Below are 6,025 nucleotides of genomic sequence, written 5' to 3'. Positions count from 1 at the left end.
CAGTTTCAGGGGATCCAACTCCGTCTTCTGACCTCCAAGGGGGCACTGCACGACACGGGTGCACTTGCACACAAGCAGACAATACACTCATACACATAAAATAAGAAATAAAATATTTTAAAAGCTCAGTTTACTGTGCATCAGTTCCCTTTGCTTAACAAACCCTGAAATTAAATCATATGAAAATAACAATGGCATCCACAGTTTTACATGTAAACATCCACTAGACACACTAAATGCATTAACTTAACGTATCCATTTGATGTTTTCTGCACCAACTGGCCAGTTTGAGGTTTTATATAGAAAGTTAATACAGAAAACACTTTAAAATGGAAACATGCCCATGCGGGAGCTAGTTTGCTTACTTACCTAGCTGGAGACCTTTGAGGAGGAATGACGGAGGTCACCTGCCAGGATTCTGTTCAGTTAAATGTCATTTTAAAGTTTTCATTTGCTTTTTAAAAATAAATAACTTTTCATTTATAGTGTCTTCCTACAAATGTTTGCACAGCCTGGCTATGTGATGAAGTATCCACAAGATGGTGCCATGGTGAACACGTTAGCATGATAATTTGAGAATGAAAAGGGAAAGATTTGGTGCATCATTATATGTAAGATTGCCATCACACTTTCATGCCTCTGCTTTAATAACACTCATCTGTACATTTCAGATATTCAGATGATTGCATTTTGTATCAATGGTTTCTGTCTCTGTAAACAAATTTCTTCATTGGGCATATTAAGCAATCTAACAATACTCAAATTGCTAACAGAAACATGAATTGGACCTTTCTTACTTTACAAACTAATTGAGATATTTTAGTGATCTCCTGTTCATCTTTAATGCCATGATTTTAAAAAATCCAGTTGGCATCCCCTAGCTAGTATAAGCTAAACTTAGATATGGGCAAGGTCTTTGCAATAGATGGAATTGAATCCTTGAAAATTCATAATTGAAAATCTAACCCTCAATATGAAGATTTTGGAGATGATCTTTGCAGACATAATTAGGATTAGATGAGCTCTCAAGGGTGAGACTCTTGTTGGTGGGCTTGATGCATTTATAAGAGACACAAAAGAGCTTGCTCTTTTCCTCTCTCTGCCAGTTGAGGGCATAACCAGAAGATAACCATGTGCAAGCCCAAAAGAGCTCTTCCAGAGACTGACTCTACTGACTCTAGCCTCATCTCAGATTTTATCCTTCAGAACTGTGAAAAGGCATATGTCTGCTTTTTCTGTCATCCAGTCTATGGAAACCCAGGCAGACTGTGTGCGTGTGTGTGTGTGTGTGTGTGTGTGTGTGCGTGTGTGTGTGTGTGCATGTGTGCACGCTGGGGATACCCAAGGCCTCTTGCCTACTAGGCAAGAGCCTATAAGAAAATCTTTAACAAAAAGTACTAAAAACTCAGAAAGCAATTTTTTAGAAATCGTGTATTGTAGAATGGATAGAAATTGGTATGGTTATTAATATTTAACTGGGGGCTGGAGAGGTGGCTCAGCAGTTAAGAGCACTGGCTGCTCTTGCAGAGGACCCAAGTTCAGTTCCCAGCACCCGCGTGGCAACTCCAGTTTCACAGGATCCGACACCCTCTTCTGACCTCCACATGCATTGCATGCCATGGGTGCACTTCGTAAATGCAGGCAATATACTTATGCACATAAAATTTAAAAAATATTAAAAATAATATTTAACTGTTATTTACAATTAATGATACATAATTATTAATCATATTTGAGGCTGTTGCCAATTTAGGTCAGCATAAGTGCAGTAGGGATGGTGAAACATCTAACATCTTCATTTGAAATATTTTTTTATTTGTTTTTATTTTATGTGTATCAGTGTTTTGCCTGCATGTACGTAAGTGCCCTTGTGTAATGCCCATGGAGGCTAAATGTGGGTGTCATGTCCCCTGGAACTAGAGTTAAGGATGGTGCTAGCTGCCATGTGTGTACTGGGAACCAAACCCAGTTCTTTGGCAAGAACAGCCAGTACTCTAAACCACTGAGTCATCTCTCTAGCCCCTAATATCATTTTAAGAGTGTACACTAAAGGCCGGGCGTGGTGGCCCACGCCTTTAATCCCAGCACTCGGGCTGCAGAGGCAGGCAGATCTCTGTGAGTTCAAGGCCAGCCTGGTCCACATAGTGAGTTCCAGGACAGCTAAGGCTGCAGGGAGACCTGGTCTCAAAATAAAAAAAAAAAAAAAAAAAAAAAAAAAAAAAAAAGAAGAGTGAAAATGTTTCTGGATTTCCTACACTTAAAAGTCATTATTTAAAAAAAAAAAAAAGCTCATTGAGCTATTATCTCTGCATTCTCCCATTGTGGTATGTAGTTATTATCAATTAACTGCTTGAAATCTTCAAGTTTTCTTTAAGTCCCCAGTTTTTCACTTTGTGTGACACATTCATCATAAGATTTAGCTAATTCTGTGCAATAGTGTATTAATGACTTTTCTGTTGCTGAAATAAACACCACGACCAAGGCAACTTATAGAAGAAAGAGTTTATTTGGCTTACAGATGTCCAGAGGGATAAGAGTCCATCATGGAAGGGAGGCATGGCAACAGAGGTGTCCAGAGGGATAAGAGTCCATCATGGAAGGGAGGCATGGCAACAGAGGTGTCCAGAGGGATAAGAGTCCATCATGGAAGGGAGGCATGGCAACAGAGGTGTCCAGAGGGATAAGAGTCCATCATGGAAGGGAGGCATGGTAACAGAGGTGTCCAGAGGGATAAGAGTCCATCATGGAAGGGAGGCATGGCAACAGAGGTGCCCAGAGCAGAACGGTGAACACTCAACATCTTCAAGCAGGCACAGTAAGCAGGGTTTGGGGGTGGGGTGGGGATGAGATATGGCTATGAACTCTTAAAGTCTGCCCCAGTGACATGTTTCCTCTAGCAAGGCTGTACCTCCTAGAAATTCCATGACCCTCCTCAAACAGCACCACCAACTGGGGCCAAGTGTTCAAATACTTGGAGCCTATGGGGGAACATTCTCATTCAAACCACCACAAAAGTTTTTCTTAAGATTTATTTTTATTTTAATTTTGTGTACCTGTGCAGCTGTGTACACATATGTGTGCCTTTAAGTGCTAGTACACATAGGGTCCAGAAGAGGGTTTTGGATCTCCTGAAGCTGGAGTTACTGGAGCTGAAGTTACAGTTGGTTGTGAGCTGCCTGACATAGGTGCTAGAACCCAACACAGGTCTCTGCAAGAGCAGTGTATACTCTTAACCGCTGAATCATCTCTTTAGCCCCTGTGCAATACTTCTGATTATATTTTCTACCTCATTATTGAGGTCACTGAAAAAATTCTAGATACTCTCTCTAGATCTTAACGAGTAGCTATTTGCAAAATAATCCGTTGTATAAGAATCTGGGCTGGGTGTGGTGGAGTGTATGCCCAGCTAATTGGCATCTCTTAAATAAAACCTAGTACATAGTTGGATTTTATTATTTGCTAAATGGGGGGAAGAGAAGTAAGGGAAGAGAAAGGGGGGAGATGGGTGAAGAGGCACGTGGAGCCAGAACACAAACTCAGGAAAGAGGAAAATGAACATGTGGAACAGAAACACAAAGGGAGATCTTTTTACCCAGAGATGATCTCACACTACACACAGGGAACTAACGAAACTTAAAAGGTGCAAGAAGCTCATGACAGATTAACAGGCACCTGTCACCAGGGCTATCTATATAAGCAGGAAATATTGCTAGGGAGAAGGGACATACCTATGGAGCTGCCTGCAAGTTGTGCCCAGAGCTCCAGAGATGTAGCATTTGTGAGGCACCATCCATGCTGAGGGTGGGCTTTCCCGTGGTGCAGCTGCCTTTGAGTCACCCATGCTCATGTGAACAATCCCAGTTACCTCATTAGCTCATCAGACTAGGCTTGGTGGTATCCCAAGATACAAACACATTCTTGACAATCCAGGAAAAGGAAAAGCACAAAGTATCCAAAGTCGCAGATCACGTTAAGCCCCACTGCAATGGTTTGTGTGTCCTAGTGCTCACCATCAGGAATGACAATAATCTGAACTGCAGGTCCTCTTCATTGCCTTCTTCCACCTCTGTGAAGGTGCCAATTATCAATCAATAAATAATGAACAGAAATTGCAGTTCTGTACTTGGTAATCCACAGATCTGAAAATCATCATCCAACTGCCCAACCATTAGTTCTTCATGCAAACTATAATTTGTAAATCCAAGATATGTAAGGTTCAATTGAGAGATTCACAAAGTCATACCAAGTTATATGCATAATATCTAATTCTTTTACTCTGTCATCAAGAAAGATTTTATATATCATTGCATAAACATGAACTATGCTTTGAAAATACATTTTTCAAGTTCATGTTAAAGCCATGTATGGTGGCATAAACCTTTAATCCTAGCATTTGGGAGGCAGAGGCAGGTGATCTCTGTGAGTTCTAGGCTAGCCTAGTCTACATAGGAGTTCCAAGCTAGTCAGGGCTACATAGTTAGACCCTGTCTCAAAAAATAACAAAGCAGTTGGGCATTGTGGTGCACAACTTTAATTCCAACACTCAGGACACAGAGGCAGGAGGATCTCTATGAGATTGAGACTAGTCTAGTTTACATAGCGAGTTCCAGGCCAGCTGTAGTTACAAGGAGACCCTGTCTCAAAAAGACAAAAACAAAAGACAAAACAACAACAAATTAATAAAAGCCAAGAACAAACAAAGAAAATCTGAAATTGCATACATAATCACTTAGATTATATTTTGATAACAAAGTAATAAGGTAATTTAATGTTTCGACATTTCATTAATCACTGTGTAACTGCTCTAATTATTAAATCCACACATACACAGCACCATATGAACTAGTATGTCTGTTGCTGAGACTCATTAGTGGAACAGCAAAGCTGTGGGGATCTGCACTGGGAAGTCACCTGCCTAACCTTGTTCCTTTATTCCTCCAGCAAACTTTCTGTTACAAGATAATAAAAATGAAGGCTGGAGAAGGAGAGATGCTCAGCGGTTCAGAGAACTGGCTGCTCTTGCAGAGGACCGGGGTTCAGTTCCCAGCACCCACATGGTGAGCTAACACCCATCCTTAGCTCCGGTTCTGGGAGATTCAACACCCTCTTCTAGCCTCCACAGGCATTGCACACATGTGGTGCACTTACTGGCAAAACACTCATACACATAAAAATCTTTAAAAAGAAAATAAAAATGAATGTGTTTTATATTGAGAAAAAAATTCTGAAATAATTTCAAATTTTAAAAAACAGTAGTCTTGTACACTATTCAAATTCATTAATTCTAATTGTTGTACCATTTTTTCCTTTATCTTTTTGTTCCATCCCCCATAGTCATATAAGTATATTTGTACATGTATGTAGAAGATATTCTCAGTCATTTGAGAGTGATATTTACACACCTAATATCCTTAAAGAGTTCTGTGTATATTCCATAAGAATAAGAAAACAGCCTCTTTATATGCTCACAATGACCAAGTTTAAGAAATTTAATTCTGATTCATTTGTATCATCAGTTATTGCCAATTGCCTCAATAACACTTTAAGGTTTGGACACGGTATGAGTTTGGATCCCAAAGATTCCCGTACTGCCAGTTTATTCCCAGTGTGGTAGTGTTGAGGGAGTGGTAGAACCTTTAAAAGGCAGAGCCTAGGGGAAGGTGAATAGGTGTATGGGACTGTCGCCCTCAGAAAAGAATAATACATTTCTCCTGATGCACAAGAGTAGGTCATTGTAAGAAGAGCGAGCCTAGCTGGGCATGAAGGTGCATGCCTATAATCCCAACTTGGGAGGCAGAGGCAGGCAAATCTCTGAAATCAAGGCCAGCCTGCTCTATAGAGCAAGCTCCAGGCCAGCTGGGGCTACAGGAAAACTCTGTCTCAGAAAAAAAAAGAAAAAGGAAGAAGAGTGAACCTGACTTCTACTAGCCCATTTTGTTGTTATAATGAAATACCTTGTAGATGACTCTGGCAGGGGTCCTATAGATGGCAGAGAATATGTGAGAAGAAATCACACCTGGAAACA

The sequence above is a fragment of the Nannospalax galili genome, unplaced genomic scaffold (assembly GCF_000622305.1).
Source record: "Nannospalax galili isolate Female #2095 unplaced genomic scaffold, S.galili_v1.0 scaffold655, whole genome shotgun sequence".
In the NCBI taxonomy this organism is placed as follows: domain Eukaryota; kingdom Metazoa; phylum Chordata; class Mammalia; order Rodentia; family Spalacidae; genus Nannospalax; species Nannospalax galili.
The sequence above is the reverse complement of the archived record's forward strand: the minus strand, read 5'-3'. Positions refer to the sequence as shown.